The sequence below is a fragment of the Phalacrocorax carbo genome, chromosome 5 (assembly GCF_963921805.1).
Source record: "Phalacrocorax carbo chromosome 5, bPhaCar2.1, whole genome shotgun sequence".
In the NCBI taxonomy this organism is placed as follows: domain Eukaryota; kingdom Metazoa; phylum Chordata; class Aves; order Suliformes; family Phalacrocoracidae; genus Phalacrocorax; species Phalacrocorax carbo.
This window is the reverse complement of record NC_087517.1, coordinates 59,769,815-59,791,039: the sequence shown is the minus strand read 5'-3', so window position 1 is coordinate 59,791,039 and position 21,225 is coordinate 59,769,815. Positions and strand designations below refer to the sequence as shown.

The 21,225-nt window shown below is 37.0% G+C and overlaps 1 long non-coding RNA gene across 1 annotated transcript in view; it reads left to right on the top strand.

Moving 5' to 3' along the window:
• The first annotated feature begins 833 nt into the window (after positions 1-833).
• The window catches only part of LOC135313506 (uncharacterized), a 29,649-nt gene continuing 9,257 nt past the window's right edge, over positions 834-21,225 (top strand). Inside the window, exon 1 of the long non-coding RNA XR_010373138.1 lies at positions 834-1,357. This is a non-coding gene — a long non-coding RNA (uncharacterized LOC135313506). The remainder of the gene's footprint in view (positions 1,358-21,225) is intronic.

Below are 21,225 nucleotides of genomic sequence, written 5' to 3'. Positions count from 1 at the left end.
TAGTCCCATTATCTTGGGATCAAGCTTAAATGCCAACGTTCAAAGCTTTTCAGAACTTTTTTTTATTATATTGATTTTGGGGACAAAGGATGTCTTAAGTGTAGAATGATAGGCTTCCTAATACAATGAGGTGCCCAGCCTCTTATTTCTTTACATTACAGGGGCTGTGCTATGTTGTAATCAACTCAACTTTGCCCACTTTTCCTACAAGCATCCTCATGCTTCCATGCATCACTCCACTGCGGAGTGTTCTTTCCAAGTCACATCCTCAAATCCTTACTTTTGTTTGTTTGATCTGTTTCTGTTTCTGCTCTGATGCTCTTATTAGCCATTATCAAAAGGAAGTTGATTTAGTATCGTTTACTCCATCTTCTTAAAGCCCCCTCCAAACTCAGTATCTAATAATTTTACATACATTCTAGAGCAATTTTTTTGACATTTCCCACCCTCAGCTCTCTTGTTTCTACTTGAATTGTGAAAGGTTTTTTGGACAGGATTTTACTTGCTTATATTTAACAATTTTACAGTACCTGGCATGAGCAGAACTCTTAGGATCTGTGGATGTAATTGTAATATTTATAAATAAATAATCTGAACTGGCTAAAGGGCTGGAGTAAGATCTGTATCCGTTTCAGAGCTGAACTCAGTCACATGCATGTGATCCTCCTGCCGGTACCTGAATATAGTGTGGTAAAAGTTCTGGGTTGGGTTCCTCCCCTTGGTCCCCCCACTTCATGCCCTGTTTGTAACTACATTCTCTCATGGGATACAAGAAACTTCTGTGGACTTCAATGGGAATTATTCATATTCTGCAAATGGAGAGCAGAGCCCATGACTGGACTGAAGCCAACGTTCTTTAAAAGTTCACATGCCTTGTATTGGCTTTCTAATTTAGACTCCTTCTGACCAAACAAAGCTGGGGGGTGGGGGAATGAAACATAGTAGCAGCAGTTTCAGTAGAAAATTCTAAGGGTTAACATAACATGATGTAAACTATTTCATCTGTTCTTCCTACTTGCCCATTTTAATCAGAAATGAGTAAGTAGAGTCTTAAATGCAGTGAACTCGAAGAATGCTAATGGGATGTCTGCATCGTGTTGTACTCTGAGTACTTATGCCAGAATAGGAAAGCCTTTTATTCTGTAATTCTCCGAGGCAAGAAAGAGGCTTTCTGAGGAGTTTCTTTAAATTTAAACTCTCATTCTAATGTTAGACAGCCTGTTAGATCTCTGAGTTAAAAATTGCTTCAGCTTTAGTTACTAGAGCCAGATGTAACATTGACCTTAAATGGTAAAAGCTCCCAAGAGTGAAAGAGAGGCTGGCCTGAGGGGAAAAAGAGGAATAACTGAAGTTTTAGGTAAGTAATCTTTATAACCTAGAATAAGCTCTTTTTCAGCCATGAAACAGAACGGAACCATCTTTTCTCCTTAAAGGTACAGTACCTTGTTGTTGTGATACTGAGTAGTTGGTTCTTTCTATCTCTTTGTCCCCCCCGCCCCCTCCCCTTCAAATTCTACCTCTTCTTCAAATTTTAGCGGCTTAAAAAGTTGGTGTAGTTAATGAAGCCTAGTTATTTTTATGTACCATTTGGGAATATACAAGAATGAAAAAGAAAAATCTGTGTTAATTATACTAAGACTTGATTAATAAAGGTACGTAGTCAGTAATTCAAGGCAACCGGATTCACAGATACTGTTATCTGTATTGGGCTAACTGTCAGAAAGTCCTAGTTAGCAGCAGTATATGTTATAGGGAAACAGATATTTAACAGGTTTCTTTTTTTAAATTGTACGACTTTCCTTCCCACATGCTTGCTTTTAGCAGTGCTGGAGTTGTTAATTTTGATGGATTAGCTGCTTGTGTCTGGAACCTATCTTTTAAAAAGATTTTTCCAGAGCCACTTCTTTATACAGTATGTGTTTGATTTTAATCCTATTAGAGGTAAATTAATACCTTGAAGTTGTATCTAACTGGAATACTGTACAGGAAAAAAAAAGCAGCATGTTTGCTTTAGTATGAAAAATCACAATATTTACATTTGCTGATATTTCGGTCTTCAGTTTTATCTGTGCTGTTTGGGAGGTATTCTGCATTGCCAAGAAAAAAGATATACTTCAAATTAAACCCCTTATTTTTGTCTTACTAATGTGTATGTTAAGCTCTTTTTTTTCAGACAGCAGTATGTAAACAACATGAAAGAATGAGGTCAGTACAAGGAAATGTTAGCTGAAATTGAAGACAGGTTTCTGTTACTAACTCATATTAGTAACAATGCGTATTAGTGAGTTCAAATTGTATATAGCATGGTTTCATCTGGTGAAAAATTCTCTGTAATCAGAGTGATTAGACAGTAGGTTTTAGTTTATGCTATGGAAAGATTGGGTGAATTTAGAGTTCTGAGCATAGACAGTGTTTCTGCAAGTGCTAACAGTTACTGCATTTATATTTGATATGGTAGGTGGTGTGTATACTTTAACAAAAGTTCACTTCATCCAGCTTCAAGAGAATGTGGTAAATGAATCTTACTTGTTACAACAATTCAGATCTAGTTGCAAAATGTGTAATTAATTTTCCTTTTATTTTTCACTGGACTATCATTAGTGAACAGCTTAGTACTTTTAGGTTAATCTCCTAGCTGACCTTCATGTTTTAAATCAACAATTATACCAAACTTGGAGCTTAATAATCTAACAATACAACCCATAGAAATCTAAATTTATCAGAACTAACAGTGGAAATTAAGAAACAGTCCAATATGTTAAATGCTGAGTACTATAGAGTCCTTGCTCTTTTAATATCCTTATATTTTCTAGCCTTCAGGGGCCCTTGTTCTCATTTGCTGGTCTTGCATATGTTACTTCACTTGTGGCGTTTTATGCATCCCTTCAACTTGTGCAAGGATGTGCAACTTTAGACAGTATTTAGAAGACATTTAAGATTTAATCAGTCATTTTTACCTTTGTGTATGGACTGGAATAACTAATCTGTGTCTAACTCCTCCATGTCTGAACTGAGTATATATTCCTAATATATGATATGCTGTAGCATTTCAGCAACTATTGCTCTTATGCCATAAAATCCTGTTTTATTTTGTAATTTAGAGTATACTAAATAGTGCCTATGTGCAAATTTATCTTCAGTAAAGATGTTATGTTGACAATAAGGGTAATTTAATACAAAAAGTACAGGTTGCTCATTTGTACATAGTGAAAATTATGTGTTAACATCAGTACTATGATAAAGTACCTAGGATTATCAATGTATTTAATTTATATAAATCCATCTCCTTTACAACTCTCTGGATTAAGCTCTTAATTGGCTGTGGACATGAAACATGTACGCTTCCCTATCTCCTATCTTTTTATATGTTTGAGTCAGTTTTAATAACTATAGTCCTATTTATCTGGGACCAAAGCAGTGGAAGTCAAGAATTATCTAGCAGCCAGATTCATAGTTCCAAACTTTAGCACCAGCTTCTTCCACCCGCCTTTGGATCAAACTGCTTTCTGACAGCATTTAATGATGGTATGGTGTCAAATCACTTTTTGAAAACCTGGATAAGACAGAGTATGGCAAATGAAGTATAGGAGTTGGTACTGGGAAGAGACAGATGTGAAAGCTTCTCATTTCAAGGATCATATGTGTATGTTCCTTACATGTCATGGAGTTCTGTTGCCTCATCTAGTTGCTGTTCTTAGAGAAGTATATAAGTCTAGGAAAAAGAAGCATCAAATCCTTGTGAGTGGAAGGGGAAAGAAAATCCTTGCTGTTTCAAGGTTTGTGGGCTATTTAAATATCTGGGGGATTTGTGGTCAGAGGAGGTCTCTTTCCTGTCCTAACTTTCAGCTTTCCTGTAAACTAAGCAAAAGAATTTCCTTGTGATGTGTTCTCCACTTGTACTTCTTTTGAAAAGTAGGTCAAAGAGATGTTTTGGATCTCAGTATCACTGACAGAAAGAAAATCTGAGTGGTTGTAAGCTTTAATAATCTTTGTAAGCTTATGAACTAGTGACTAAGACATGAATTATTGCTTATGTACATGTGTAGTGGTATGTTACAGAGAACTAAGACTGTGACTGTTATGGTAGTACTTTGAAATAATAATTCCATTTCCCGCCCTGGGAAGTAGATCCTAAGAATTCTGAAAAGGAGAGAGATCTGATACTTAGAGCAAGTGGACTTGTAGCCTCAGTTTTTGTTAGAGAGATTGAGCTCTATCAGCATCCCAGGATTTAATCCTCTTCAGTAGGTAGATGTAATAGGGTTTTCTTTATTTTCTTTTCTTTTTTGTTTCAGTGTGTCGATTGTTAATTTTACAATTTAGAAAAGAATTTGAGAAGTTTCATTTTATATAAGAATTACTAAATGTGTCAAGTATCTGAAAGATTTAAACAAGAACAAAATCGATGATGACCACCACCACCCCCAGCTAATAGCTGAAATCAAGAGTACCTTACTATTTTCTAGAACTTTTACCTGCCCTTAAAATGTAGAAAACCCAAAGTCTTTAGGTATAACAAGTCGTCAGAGACCTGTAATATTGTAAATATCACCTGTGGGTTTGGACAAGTAAGGCCTGTAGAATAAGATTATTTTTTTTTTAATGCTAACACAGATTGCTTGGAGGGGGGAAGATGAGAGGAAGGGGCAGGGAAGGAAACATACAAACTTGGCAGGTAATGTATGTCAAGTGTGTATGCAAACCTGAAATTTTTTGCCCCCAACTAATGCTAAAGCACATTCTGTTGTGTTCTGTCATGATACAAAGCTATACTTTAGCATCACTGTGCTGTCCCCTAATTTATGTATAGATACACTTATCTTGGTGATTGTCCAAACAGAGCTGCTATCTCATGGCTATAAAATGGGGTCTGCTGAGCTAGTTCCTGCAACTTCTGCAAGAAGCAGAGGAGTTGAAAGGTTGATATAACAAACAGCGAGAGGTGGGGGGAAGCGTTTTATGCAGGAGTTGCACGCTTTTTTTAATAACATTTGTAAGGTTTTGCATCCTGGAAATGGATACATGGCAGAAGTTCTGTGCTGCTAGGTCAAGTACAGCAATTGCTTTGGGTTAGGGGCTTGCCTTCAGAGTAAAGTTATTACTGTTTATATAATTCTGCAGAATGTTTTGTAATGCTGAAGTTCTACATGGGGAATTTGGCTCTGAGCCTTTCCTTTTGAAATCATCAGCAAAGTTTCCATTCACTTCAGTGGTGTCAGATCAGGCTCTTGGTGAATACCACAAAAGTAAAGGCTTATGTTAGTTAGCAGGAAATAAGAGGCTGAAATGTAGGAGAATTTCAGTAGGAGCAGTGGGTCCATTTTTGCTCATCTTGTTTTGGACTTAAAGGGATGCCCTACCAAGTGGTAGGATCTGTAGAACTGATTCCAAAATTTTGGAGAAGAAAAACCCTCTATTTCATTTTTAAATGTTCCCCTAGTTTCTCTCAAAAAACCTTTTTAGAAGGAGGTGTATGTGTGCAGGTAGTTGAATATAATAAATCATGATATGTCAATTAATATTTCCTGTTAAAACTTCCAAAGTTGTGCTGAACTGTGCTCTAACAGCTGAAGAGAAAAAATGAAAATAGAATATCTAACCCTAAGTTGAAGGAGAGCTTGTGGAGAGGAAGGGAGATAATTTAACAGTGTATAAAAATGCACACGTGCTTAACTATTTCAGCCACTGAATTTCCCATATTTTTCTTTTTGAATAGTGAATGAACGTGACTGACCTCTGAGCTCATGAAAATAGCATGATACAGTTAGGGGCCTAGTTGCAATGGAGGCTGGAGTTTACCCCAGGAGGAGGTGTTAAGTCAAGCTGATGTTCTGTACATTATCTCAGACTGGAAAAATCTTGTAAGCAAATCTGAATAATTTGCTTAGTTCCCTATGCAAGTATAGTTGTGCCTATCATCTCAACTTCCCCTAGGGCTGTTGCAGTTAATAAACTTATCATTCCTATTCTGTGATAGGTATAATTAACAGCATTGCTCTAAAAGCTGGTTTTAGTAAGTGCAGTAGTCAGTGGAGCAGACTGTACAAAACCAAGCAGAAGTATCAGAATTCCCAAATATCTTAGATACTTAAAGCAAGATTGGGAGACTTGAAAACTGCTCTGTGTTTATTCACTGAATTAAGTGAAAATATCTGTGAGGGACAGGGAAAAAGAAGTTGGGAATATATTCTAAAACCTCAATGTGTAAATCTCAAATTTTATCTGTGTGCTGAGCTTTTAGGATCTGTTTGAAATATCTCCTGCATAAAATAGCATTAAAATGTCCCTTCCAAAACTCATATCTTGTGCGCTAATGGCATAGGGTCACTGGAATACTAACAATCTTGTACACTTATAGGAAGCTCTTGACATTTTCTGTTGGAATAATTTTTCTTAAGTCTTTGACATTTCCTGTTTAACAGATTTTAAATGGTGGTTTGGGGGTTTTTTTTGTTGTTGTTGGTAAAATGGCAAACATCAACCATCCGTCTCTATACAAAGCTGACATATAACCATAACAGAAAGGTGAATAGTACCTAAAGATCCCCCAGGAAATCTGTCCTGTTTTTGCTTGGTATTTCCATGTCTAGGAATGTGTTCAGAAATTATATTAAACACCAAGTGGTGTTTTTCACTGTTCACTTGTAGGAATGATATTTAAAGGAGCCAGAGAAAAATACGATACCAGAGGAAAGTAGCCCTTCTTATTATGAAAATGATGAATTGTATTTCCTTAATCCACAGAGCAGGTCAAACTCACTTCTTGTAAATCACTGTTGCTGTGTTTGGAATCTGTGAAGCTTTGCCTGTGTGTGTGAACTAAGGGTCTGTCTCAGTGGATTTTGATCCCTCCTGAGACTCTGGCTCCACTTAATATGAAGACAATTTCCCTTTTTCTGTTGCTTAACAGGTAAAAATCAGAGTTGATGAAACGTTTTCTCCCTTCAGAGTAGGACCTTGCAAATTTCTTTCACATCTTATTACAAAATGGTGCAAATCAACAATTTTCTTCACCTGATCATATAATCAGGTGGTAGTTAATGATATGCTTTCTCAGAACAAAATCCTTTAAACTTACAATATGTCTTACACTTATCCGTCTGCTTGCATGATTCAGAGGTTGTGAAATTGGGAGGTCTTTCCTTCCTTTTGAAGGTGGGTACTGTACATTCATCTTGTGTACTTATCTTCTGAGCATCTGCTTAGAAAATAAAAACAACATGCCATTTTGACATCCAAGAAAGTGCTATAAAAAGTCTGTTGCTATGTTTAAATGCCTACACTCTGTTGCTATAGCAATAAAAATCTCAAAAAATGATGTACAAATTGCTATAGAGCATTACCAGACCTTTCTGGGACAGGGAGATTGTGGGACTGAGAATATGACAAAGATGCTCAGTATATTAGAGGGCAGAGTTGCCATATAGTTCCAGGTGCCCTGTGAGCAAAATGTGGCCTGGCTGTGTCAAAAGAAACAGTTGGATCCCTGCTTAATTCAGTTGCTTCTTCATGACTTGTGTGAGAGAGTTCAATACTTTGAGCAACTTCCCATTTCTCTGCAAGAGAGGTTGCTGAAAATGTTGATATTTCTCTAAATTCCTCCAGTCTCATGATGGCAGGTGTGAAAATCAGCATACAGAGTGCATCCCACTGTGTAGATTTCCTCTCTGTAACATTACAGTAGTCAGTTTGAAACACCCTTGCTTGTGAGGCAGCTATGGGAACCCTGCTATCAAAAAAAGAAAAGAAATTAAATAGTATCTAATGAAATCCTTAACATCTCTCTGGGGCTCAAAGCCTTGAACATTCAGTTGCTTCTTGAAGAGAGCAGGAAATTCAACTTCCTTCATAAAACACAGCCAGTAAAGGAGGCATGTCGTTTTGGCAACTATAAGTTTAGTTACAGAATTGAATTGTTACTTCAGGCATTTCTATGCCTTGTTTTATTTTCTACTGAGGAATAAGTTAAACAGAGAAGAGACTTGGAAAAAATGGAACTTTGTTTGAAAGCAATATAACTGTTCTATTCTCTATTCCTAATTGTTTGAAGAGTCCTCAAGGTTCAAATGAGATTGGCTCAAACTGCATAATGGTGTGCTGTTCAGTTTGAATACGGTAATCCACAACAGTCACATACTTATTTCAAGTGTTTTCCTTAACATATGGTTTGAAGTCCTCTTGAGAGGTCTGATATCTAGAATGTGTATCAGTGGTAGAAATACCTATTTTTAATTTTTGAGTTGTTAGATAGTGATTAATGTTCTTGTTTAAGGGCCACAATGCTGGTAAACATATAGATGAAGTGATTCTTACAGGCACTATGGTACCCTGTAGTTTGAGGGCACACCTAAATTCTCTAATACTGCTAAGTACATTTGGGCTACTCTGTTTTTGTAAAGTCTGAATAAACTACTACCATGTACATGGCTTGTAGTTTTTCGCAAAATAAGAGTTGCAATGTTATGTAGATTGTAGCACTTCTCTCATATCTACTAGAGAATACCTTGGATTTGCAACCTCTTTACGGTATTTTTCCGTAATGAATTTTGAGTATCTTTGGGATTTAGTTTTAATATTTCCATTTTGTTTTTAACTGTTGAGAAATTTGACATTGTGTAGCTTTAGAGCTGCACAAAATTCCATGCACGTGGAAGCATGCGTCTTTTTCAACCTCTATGTGTGTTCTTTGTTTACTTTCCTTCTTAACTGTTCTGCATGAGGCACTGGACAATCATCTTCCAAATGGGTTTATTCTTAAACAAAAATGTCAACAGGGCTGATTGTGGTTTGTTTTGTTTTGTTTTTAACACGTCTCGTAGAGGAGTCCAAAGATTGGATCCATAAATATTTATTGATACTTGTTTATTAATTTTTTCTTAGGATTCCAGTGATTATCTCTTATGTCGAGCTTCGGGGATGCTTCTATGGTCACTCATACTGTGGCTGTAAAATTAGCATATTTATCCTTCATTTGCAATAGTGTAACTTTTGCTGTTGACAATACATGGTTATATGAATAACCTAATTGGTATACCTAATGAACCTCAGTATGCATATAGCATTCTTGCCACAACTGTTACAACATCAGTTTATTCTATTTTTCAAAGCTATCTTGCATAGTCTCTGTTTCAAATGCTGTACCCCTGAACTTGCATCTGTCATGGAAATATAAACTGCCTGATACCTGCCATACCCTGGGTCAGCTTTGGTTGAAACTTCACCAGCTTCAAAAGTTACTGCAGTGCAGGGGGGAAGAGGGAGGTTGAACAGACAACATGGCTGCTAAGCTTTTTTCAAGGAAAAAAAGAATTATGTGGCTATTGGTAGAGACACATTTCTCGTATATAGTCCGCTAGCCTTCTTTAAGTGTTAGCTATGCATTTATTCTTTCCAATATCTATTTTTGGTCTTGTTTTCCTTGGAATAGAGATTGTGCTGTTATTCTGGTTGTCAGCCAACTATCTTCCCCCTTCTTCCCTGCCCTCCCTTCATTCCCTCCCAGTAGCCTTTGAACTTGTCCCACTTGCTGAATTTGGCAAGAGATGATCTCAGAAGTATTATGTTCCTACAAGTGAAAATGAGTGGTATGGTAAGAGAGGAGAGACCCAGCTTAGTGCTGCTAAGGGGGAAAGGCTCCACTGTGAGCTGAAATAATCATTGATTCTGTTTGATCTGCCACCTGGCAACCTGGCATGTGTGAAGCTCAAAACTAGGCATAGCAAATGCTGTCTCTTGTCCCTCCAGACTGGCAGGAGATTAGGACACAAGTGAGCTTATTATGATGAGGGAGATAAGATGCAAAATCATTAAAATAAAATAACTGAAGAACAGGTTTTGTTTGCTCAGCAACTTAGAAACAATTTGTTACTTAACGTAGAGAGGCACAGGATACAAAAGTGTCTGTGCACAGGTATCTTGACTTTATTTTGGAAAACTTTTGCAAATGTGTGTGAAACAGATCATGAAAGCTACATGCTGATAACTCTCCTGTGATTTCACACTAAGTTCTAATAGTTGGTGGCAGTCCATATGTTTGTCATCTTTCCAAAGCAGTGCAGAGCACTGTTAGATTGTAAAACAGACCCTCATCTATTTTGCAGATTTTATTTCTATCCAGGCTGCAATGCCTAAAGGGAAAAGATCTGAGGTTTCTGCAGTCATTGGGATCAAGCTATAGACTCTGCTCAGTCTGCTCTTCAGGCATGTCAGTTGGGCTCATGGGAATGTTGTTAGTGGACAGGTTCTTCCCATGGTGAATAAATGTCAGCCAGCCAGGTAGAGGCAGCCATTCTGATTAGACTTTCCTTATATAACAGATGTTTTGAAGCTCAGCCAGGGAGAAGTAATATCTAGAGACAGCAGTCGTCATCTGCTTTCTGGTCGTTTGAAGAAGGCAGCCAAGAATCAAGAATCTGTTCTCTGAAAACTTCCTTGCAACTGAAGTGGTTTATCCACTAATGATGTCCCTTTGTACTTATATGAGGTCAGTATGCAAGCTCTAAGGTTGACAAGACTCCAGCATCACAGACGCTGCTCGCTTGTACCTGCTCCTTTAGGTAGTCTTTTTATCACCTGTCATAGATTTATTTTTTCTTGAAAATATACAGCAAAATACTGGATTCTTTCTCTGAAGATTACTCAGAGTATGAAAATATTGATTTTATGAATCAGATCATGTGTGCTTCTCTTCCCACCCACCCCCAGCCCCCACCCCCCAATTTCATGGGTTTTAAACAACATTGCAAAAAACAGCAACACTAAACAGATGCCCACAAAGACAAAGAGAGATAGTGATCTTCTTAAAGATCTGCGCCTCTGGCTTCCTTTGGCTCACTTCAGAAATTTCTAGAGGCCCTTTTTGTTGACGTTAATATCGGTTAAAAAATGGCAGAAGATGATCTCATTTGTTTTTAGGCAAACTGGCTACATACTTTATTTCTGTTAGTCACTGATTAGTTATTCTGTGATTATTTGAAAGAAATTAACCTGTGGTAACATCCTGTTTTCTTTCTAGTTTGGGAAGAATTGTTTGTTTTGCTTCAATAAACAACAAAACCCCTTTTCTGTCTAGGTAACATGAAATTCGTTTCTTTTAATGTTTAAAACAGGAAGCTGCTGCCTACAACATTTCAACCATCAGCCTGCTGAATTTTCATTATGCTTTCTTCACCTGTGCTACAGGGCACTATGCTGGTCATGGCAGTTCCAGACCTTAAATTCCTCTGAGGTAGCTTTCTGGTTGCATTTTAAATTTTACTTCTGTTATTTGAAACAGTAGGGCTAATTTCTCAGCAGGTCTCATCCAGTGAAATTAATAGGAGTTATGCAGGTCAGCTACTTGTTATTCTGACAATTTTTAAAAATATTTCAGTCCTTTTTTTTGGTTGATTAACATGTTATATTGACTATTTCACAGAATCACAGAATCACAGGTTGGAAGGGACCTCAGGGATCATCTAGTCCAACCTTTCTAGGAAAAGCACGGTCTAGACAAGATGGCCCAGCACCCTGTCCAAACAACTCTTGAAGGTGTCCAACATGGCCGAGTCAACCACTTCCCTGGGGAGATCATTCCAATGGTTGACTGTCCTCAGTGTGAAAAATTTCCCTCTTTTGTCCAATCGGAATCTCCCCAAGAGCAACTTGTGTCCATTCCCCCTTGTCCTCTCCGTGAGACTCCATGTAAAAAGGGAGTCTCCATCATCTTTGTAACTACCCCTTAAGTACTGGTACATGGTGATGAGATCCCCTCTGAGCCTCCTTTTCTCAAGGCTGAACAAACCCAGACTTTCAGCCTATCCTCATATGGCAGCTTCCCATTTGAACATTTTGGCGGCCCTTCTCTGGACCCCTTCCAGCCTGTCCATATTCTTTTTGTATAGCGGGGACCAGAACTGTACACAGTACTCCAGGTGTGGCCTGACAAGTGCTGAGTATAGTGGCATAATGACTTCTTTATCTCTGCTGGTGATGCCCTTTTTGATGTAACCCAGCATCCTGTTGGCCACCTTGGCCGCAGCAGCACGCTGTTCGCTCATGTTGAGCTTTCTGTGCACCAGGACCCCCAGGTCCCTTTCCACAGAGCTGCTCTCTAGCCAGGTGGATCCCAGTCTGTACTGCGCTCCTGGATTATGTTTTCCCAGGTGCATGACCTTACACTTTTCCTTGTTGAACTCCATAAGGTTCTTGCTGGCCTACTCTTCCAGCCTATCCAGATCTCCCTGCAGAGCAGCTCTCCCTTCTGGAGTGTCTACTTCCCCACTCAACTTGGTGTCATCAGCAAACTTCACCAGGCTATACTGGATGCCATTATCCAGATCACTTATAAAGATACTGAGTAACACCGGGCCCAATATCCATCCCTGGGGGACTCCACTAGTGACGGGTTGCCAGTTTGAGAAAGAGCTATTTACCACCACCCTTTGGGTGCGGCCTGTCAGCCAGTTCCCCACTCACTGCACAGACTACTTGTCTAGGCCATAACACATTAATTTCTCCAGGAGGAGACTGTGGGGGACTGTATCAAAGGCTTTGGAGAAGTCCAGGTAGACAATGTCCACTGCCCGCCCCCTGTCAACCAGGCAAGTCACTTTGTCATAGAAGGCCACCAGGTTAGTCAAGCACGATCTGCCCGTAGTGAAGGCATGTTGGCTTTTCCCAATCACATGCTTCAATTGACCTGTGATGGCCCCCAGGAGGATTCGTTCCATAGCTTTCCCTGGGATTGAAGTAAGGCTGATGGGCCTATAGTTACCTGGATCCTTCCTTGAGCCCTTCTTGTAGATAGGGGTAACATTTGCCTTCCTCCAGTCCTCTGGGACATCCCCCGTTCTCCATGACTTCCCAAAGATTATGGAGAGCGGCCTTGCGATGATGTCAGCAAGCTCTCTCAACACCCTTGGGTGGTGGTGCTAGTTTTTAAAGTACGTGCTGCTTCATAAACCAACTTTAATTTGTTTATAAAAATAGTATACAAGTCACAGAGGAGAATATATATATAAATGTTTTCATAGCACTCCATAACACAAATTTCTGTGTTTGTACGCTCTTCTATTGAGGTCAACAGTGATAGCTTACTGTCTGTGAAAATGTTGAACCTTCCCAGTCCAGATTAGAAACTGAAGTTAGTGAACTAGAAGATAAAAATCATTGATGGATTGCATAACTAATATGCAAAAGCTATATTTTTGTCCATAACTGTCAAACATAATTCCCACAGAGTTCAATGTTCTGCCTAGATGGATGTTCAGGGACTGAAGTTATGTCATAAAACTCAGTATGTAACTGCATTTTTTGGTAACTGAAAGTGCAATATGGTTTGGGTATGTGATGAAAGTGAGATTTAGTTCAGAAGCGCAGAAGACCAGACAGCTACTGTTAGATAATGTGATGAGTTTTATTATGGTGACTTTAATAATTAGCACCTAACCTGAAGCAGTATTACATGATACCCACATCTGATAAACAGTTCAGGTGAAGAAGATACAGTGGCCAGTTTCACTTAAGTGCATTGGGGAATTATAATTTTTTCTTCACAGTGGTAAATCTTAGCTATATTAGCAAGTGTTTATTTGAAAAAGCTGAAGAATTATGTTGCTAGTATTTTGAATGTTCTGAGGTTCCTAAATATGTCTTTTGAGAAACAAATACCACAAAAACTTCAGCGTTCCCCAAAATATTTGCAGGATATAGTGAAAGACGTCATTATACAGTCATTATACATGTCATTATCCCTCGCTTTCTGAAACACATCTACTATTTCCTGCTGCATTTGTGCTATGAAATAATGATTTAAATTGGACAAATGTCCACGTTTCACTCAGTTATAAAAATTGAGTTATGTACCAATGTAAAGCATATTCAGCATGTTTTCAATATACAGACCTCCCTAAGGAATATTAACCCTTCATAGTAATGGTTACAACTGTGCAGCTTTGTGAAAGTCAATTGAGCAAATAACTTCTGCATGCCTTTGCAGACTAAATTGACTAGAAAAGTTATGTGACTTACTAATGCCTGATTTTTGGCTTCGTATAGTTGCAGAAATACAAATGAACACAGTATGAACCTGAAATTAAATGAAATTTCATTACTCCACTCTGCTGCAAAAATTGTAGAAGAAAATGTAATTTTTAATACCAGAAGCACTAATATTGTGTAATTGGTTACTCTGTCATTGAAAATTCATGAAGCTCTGCAATACAATGTTTATTTAAGGCATTGGTTGCAATTAAAACAAGCTATGTGATTGAAATTTGCTTTTCGCTTCAAGTCAGTACAAAAGCATGCTTAACATGCATTTAGAATTGAAGTGTTTTTTCTTTCATGTGGGTGGTAGAAAAGTGTGGTACTGTTCACTCAGGTTGGCAAATGAATTGTTATGGAAAGTGTTGTAGTTGCTGTGTTTATCTTCTAGATTCTGTTGTTTCTTCAGAAAATCCTTTCTAAGTTACCCAGATAATGAGAATTTTGGGAAAAAAAATCACAGCTGGCTCTGACTTTAAATTTAAATAATTCCTTTAGCAAAAACATAAATGTCATGTTCAGTTAGTAACTTTACCCTCTTCGTTCTGTAAAAATATATTTTTGTTTCTCCAAGAGGGTTAAAAACAAAACACTTGGAGGGAACACTTAGAAAATGAATTTGTGGGTTACCATTAAGCGCCATGGAAATGAAAATAAACATTGTTCTGACTAAGAAACATTAACAACAACAAAAAAGTTTGTGTTGGAAAACTTTATGTGCTGTAGAAACAAGTTCAACACAATTTGACATCTTATTTACATAGATCAAATGGTATGATTGGTATTAATTGACCTTTAGGTAGATTTAAATTTCTTTTTTTCTGCATAGATATTGACATTGCATAGCTTGTTAAGACAGCTTGGCAAGTATTATTTGTTTGGAGTCAGTTGTTACATATAAAGAAGAAATAAAGGCAAGATATGATAAAAAGGTTAGTGGAACATACATTAACTGTTTATAGAAAACCAAGTAACTCTAGTTCTAGCTTTCTCATTTCTTTCGATTTGTGAGGCAAAAGTATTGGGAAGATGTTCTCCTAATGACTTCAGCCTGGGATTTGGATAGAAGACTAATAAAGAGAATTACGTTTTGTATTCTTTAAGAATTTGATTTCTTACCCAATAAAATCAAGAATCAGGAGGAGGACAGAAGCCATGTCTCTTTAGCCCACTCTTCCTTCCCCTGCCTCAAGCAATTCATTTGGAAGGTAATCCAAAGTAAATCCCTTCAGGAAAAGGGATTATATAAAAAAAGTTTAATTTTAGCCTAATGAAATTTGTTTCCCTGGGCTTTCCCTGTAGTCAGCTGAGAAGAGGGAGGTTCCTCCATAAAGCCTAAATCAAGTTACTGATTTTACTGCAGGAACTTAAGTTGATTTTAAAACAAAGAAAAAACCAAACCAACCAACCAAACAGAAAACTTCAGGAGACAAACGGCCTTAGGCTAAAGTCTCCATGAAAGGTCCCCTTTATACATATTCTCATGCCTCTCAATCTGTTGAAGGCATGTGGTATTATAATAACACTATTTTAAAGATGATGTATAGAATGCAGTAGGTCTGGGCTCTTTTTCTTCTCTTGCTCCTTTCCCTGCAAAGAACATAAAATTTGGTGTTACTGGTTTTGATAGAAACATTTGAAAGAAATCTTAGATCAGTATTTAGCACCTGTATCTAGCTATATCCGAATTGATGAATCTTTGAATGAAAACAGCATTTTCAGTTGACAAGTAAAAGCAAGTATCTGCGTTGTCTGTAAGAAAAAAAAATCACTTCCTCAGTTTATCAAGTTTTGCTTTCTTTATATCAGCTCTAATAACTATAATGGGACTAATGTAAAGCTAATGTTCACTTCAATTGAACTGAATTGATAAAGAGATATAAATAAACTGGAGAAAATTTCATATTGGATACCAAAACATAATTTCTAAGGGAAAACTGCAAACATGAGAGCTTCAAGGGGAAAAGGGATACTAAGATAAGAACTGAATTTTTGAAAAACTATTAGTCTTTCCAGAAGTTCTCTAATGCTTTTTTATGTGCCAAAGCAAAAACAAGTTAAAAACCCCTCTTCTTTTTTCCTTGAAGAAATTGTCATCATGGTGATAGAATGAAGAAGTTCTATTTTGCTCCTACTTCCTAGCAAATGTGGATATATTTTGCTTCGATAAAGTTCTCAATCCTGATGATTTTTAACTTGAAGAAAATATACCATCTTAAATGTTTGATGCTAAAGCATTGTGTTTGCATCACAGAAGCTTTGAACCTGGAATACATATGTGATAAAGATGGTGGCTAACGTTTCTTAACAATTCCACCCTGGGCCAAAGACAACAACTAGAATACAACCTTCTGAATAGGAAAAGGCATATGTGTAAAACTGACCATGGCAGCAATCACACAAGGTAGAATGAAATTACGTATATTTCCTTTAAAATAAATCTGTTGCTGTAATGATGTATAAAAAATATTTTGTAGTTTATTTAAATGGAATTATTCTTAAGACAATTTGTCTTTACAGCCAAACAGAGGAAACAGGACAAACTCTAATGGAAGCAAATAATTTTTAATAAATCAGTGATATAAGGCTATTTTCTATCCTCAGACATTCATTTGCAATTTGTATTTTGAGTGCATGTGTAAAAAAGGTCAAAAAGCCCATTCTTGGCTCATTTATTCATATTATGTTAGGAGTGCTACAGTTCTGTTGGACAGATTCTCACTACTGAAAAATTTATACTTTGTGTGCCATAAAGATACAATTCAACCTGTGTTTCACCCACCTTAGCTGAAGAGGCAGTGAACTCAAAGAGTGTATTCCTGTCCAAACCAATTCTGCATTAATACTAATTGTTATTCCACTTTTTCTCTCCTCTTCCACAATAAATTTTAAAACCTTTATTACTGGGATTGAAAAGAATTGTTTGGCTAGTTTCTCAAAATAAAGCTTTACTTAGTTTCATGAGCTGTTTCAGCTGTAGCTACCAGTTTGCATTTTGATATGTAGCTGGAGAAGATGGTCTGGAAGATAACAAGGGTCGTATTAGACAATAGAACCCAAATATAGGGTAAAAGCATGGAAAGTTATATAGTTTTCTAGAAAACATGATGTTTCATTTAAATTTATTGGGTTGAAAAGGGGGCAGTATTGCAGGTCCTTACTAGTCTGTTATCAACAGATGACATTATTTTTCTAAAATTCTAATACTGGTCATATCCTGAGAAGTCAGGCAAAGTTCTCGTGATGTCAGGGGATAAGAATTTTGGCTTTTTTATTTTAGAAATGAATTACTTTATGTTCTTTAATGTACAATTATTGTGCTTATATTAAGAGACACTCCCCTTCCCCCACCCCAAAAGACAGATGCTGCTTTCAGAGTAACTGCTTGGTGAAGGTAATCATGGAATAGGTATTCAGAGACCATGAATGAAGCATAATAACTCTTTAAAAACAAGAATCATTCCCTGCTTGGTATCACATTCCTTTGCTTGTCTGTTCTCCTGAGATTTTATGTTAGTCTAGTCCTGCAGCCCTTACAACAGGAGGACAAGATGTGGCCCCTAAGGTTAAAGGCCTAATATTTAACTTAGTGTTGCAGCAGTCCAGCACAGGGAAAACTTGGAAGTTTGGAGGCAAACAAAATGTACAGTCTGTCTCTTCAAGGCCTTTCTGTAGTGAGTGGAAGCTTTGACTGTGCTTTTCATTACTGGAAAAGAAAGCAGGTTGCTTATGAGGTTTGGTAGACAAGAACTAAATGTAGTTTGTCTGCTTTGATCTTGTGCAGGGACTGTTAGTCATCTATGTACAGTTAGCCTATGATGTAGAATCTAGCCATAGCGCATGAAAAGTTATAATGATATATATTGTCTCTTTGTTGTTAAAGCAATGACACTGTGGAATTTATCTTACAGATTCAGTTTACTAGGTATACAAGGGAAATATTACATTTCCTTGCCTACTGAGACCTGATTTTTACAGTGGCTGAACTAGAGAGAAATGTTAATTGGAGAAAGAGAAGAGATACTTCCAGCCTTTATGTCAGAAAATTTGATTTATTCCTTTGTACTCTGCTGGTATAGATTCTGTAGGAGAAAAACAGTGGGAGTTACAAAAGCGTCTGAAAACATTCCCTCAGCTTGTACTGCTGATTTGAGAAGATATTATTTTCATGTTTTTTCTGACTCAGCCACATGTGAGGCATTGGTAGCAGGAATGTAGGCAGCACTGTGCAACTGAATATATGTGATAGGTAAGGGGATGGCAAAGGAAGAAACTGGTAGGCTAAGATAATAAGAAGGGAAAAAGATGGAGAACAGCAATAATCCTTTGTAATCAAGGGGTGTGTAAAACTTCATACCAATCTCAGTTTCTTGATCTTCTGGGGAAAAAAGGAGGGGAAGAAGATTCTATATTGATTTCTACCTGTGTCTTCTATTAAACGGTATTGCAGTCAAATAGAATTTGCTTCATACAGCTATAAAATTGGAAATGTCACTTAGTGTGTGTGCAAGCAAATGTGTGTACGTATATGTAAGACTACAAAGTTTGAAAAGTGCTGGCTCAACGTCTTTTCGCATATGAAATTCACTATTTGTATGATGAATCTTAAAGAACTGAAAATACTTTCAGTGGCTTGCCACCCAAATAGCCTTTTAAAAACATCCGAAGTTTGTTCGTATGCAACAATCTAACACATGACAAAGCAGGGAGATGCCAAACATTCTTCAGTCTAAGATATGTTTACTTCTTCAAGAAGACTACTTAGGAATCCAGCACAGAACCATCCTGTGGCAGCAGGATCTTAGTCCTGGATGTGGTCTTAGTACGTACTGTCTTGTATTGACTAGAAAGATGTAAGAAAAAGTCTTGTTCTCCCATTACTTTCTTCTCTCTGTTGCTCTATCCATCCCTTCCTTCAGCACTGCTAATTACTCATAATGGGCGTAATGGCAATTTTCCTTTATTCACTCTTTATTAAATTTTCCTTTGTTCACTGCTTCTACCAGTGAACACTAGAACTGCATATCCAGGTCATGCAAACCATTCACCAAATCCCACATGAGCATCACATTTACATTATGCCAAAAGCAGGAACGTTCTCTACCCTCACTGTTTTCAACTGTCTGCAAGTTAGGGCTTTCCAGATCCAGGGGCTGTATAACTACTACCGTACCTCTCCTCTGAATGCATCTAATCCCTTTTTGATCTCACTTATATGCTTCAATTCTCTTACAACTTCCTGTGATAACAAATAAAATTATTTAATTTTATACTATGTGTAGGAGCTTCTTTTGTACTTAAGCTATTGCCTAAGTGCTTTTGGCATTCTCATCCTTGTGTATTGTAAGAAATTGTGAGTAAATCAATAATAGGCCACACTGTCTGGTCTGTTCATGATTTTTTAAACACTTCTAAGCTGTTTCTGTCCAGAAGTGTCCCATTTTCAAGTTGAAGTGCTCTGTTTTTTTTGCATGGAAACCATTTGTTATTTCTGATGATTCTTCTTCCTATGTACCCTTTGTATTTATGTTGTATTTTTTCAAGATATGACTAGAACTGTTTTGAAGATTTGGGCATAATATGCTCATAATCTATGTTGTTCTCAGTTCTTTCCTACTAATTCTTAACATTTTTGCCTTTTTGGCTACTTCTGAATGTTATTTTCAGAGAACTATCCAAAATGACTCAGATCTCTTTCCTGACTGGTAAAACATAATGATGGGTTCTGCTTTAGCTAAGTATATTTTATGGTTATTTTTCCCTGTGTGCATTGATCTGCATTTTTCAGCAGAGTATTTCACCTGCCATTTCATAATTCAGGTGCTCAATATCCCATAAATTGCCTTGGCTGGCTGTAGATCCCATCTCTTCTTTTAATCAGCTGTACACACCCCTTTTTCCAGATTCTTTATGGCTATTTTGAACACCACAGTCCCTGTGGGAGTGCAATCTCTGCAGGAGAAAGGCAGACCTGTAACTCGTACCCTTTGGGTTTTTTTCTTTAAATTGCGAGAGGTCTTTCCCTCTTGTCCTGTGAGAGCAGAGTTTCCATAAGACATTTGGTAGAGAACTTTGTCAAAACCTCTCTTTGAAAATACATATTGTCTGTGTTAAAATGCTTGTTGACTTCTGTAAAGAAATGTAATGAAATAGCAAAGTTTGGAATGCCATACACCCTGTGTTAATTAATCATTCTCATATCTGCATCTATCTAGTAATAAAATATTGCATTAATTTCTTATGTAGGACAATTATTATCTTAAAGTTAGGAACTAGGATGAAAGCCTTACATGATAATAAAATCATGAAGCAATCAGTCATCAAACAAGAGGTTTGTTTTGTTTTGGCATAAAGCAAAGTGCTTCAAGGTCAACATCAAAATACAGAGGGAGGTGCTTGGAAAGAATGAGCATCATTCATTGCTTATACTGTTTGCCTTTACCTCAGTCTCTTTAAGGTTTTTTATTTGCCCTCCACTACCTCAGGTAGTTCATGTGCAGCTTTTTGTCTCTGCATTTGCCAGAATGTTGTTCAGGAGCATTCTAAAGTCCCAAACTTTGATTAATAATAAAACTTTTGAGGCATTGGTATTTCAGCATTTCTTCCATTTTAGATTAGTCTTATCTACGTAGTTCTATGTTATTGTTAGAATTACGATGACTCGCTGTATCTTCTTTTAAGACACATTTTCTAAGTATTTTACCTTGTTTTGTATTTTTTATTTCATAATATATTGGAATCATTGAATCTTTTTAATTCCATAACTGTCTACAGCTGTTTTAAGTTTAAAATAAAGTAACCACATTTAATGTAACTTTGTTTAGTTTATTCCATATAAGGAAAGAATAAAAAATGGGAAAACAATAAATCTCAATGTATACAGACTGTATGTATATTGTATACAAATTGTTTATAAGTAGGCAAATACAGAATACCATTTTGTCTGATTTTATATATAAAAGTTATAAAATGAGCATAATTAGATACACATCACAATTTCTTAAGACAGTAATGACAAGAGCAGTATTGGATTCTAACATATCTGATAAAGTGGTATGAAAGAGGACTAAGAAAAATGAATTCTGGTAGATTTAGCTCAGTATCAAGATGTGGCGGCTGCTACTCCCCCACATTGTCACCATGCTCCTCTGCTGGAAGTTATCAAACTTTTAGCAGGTACAGTGGAACAGGACATCATAC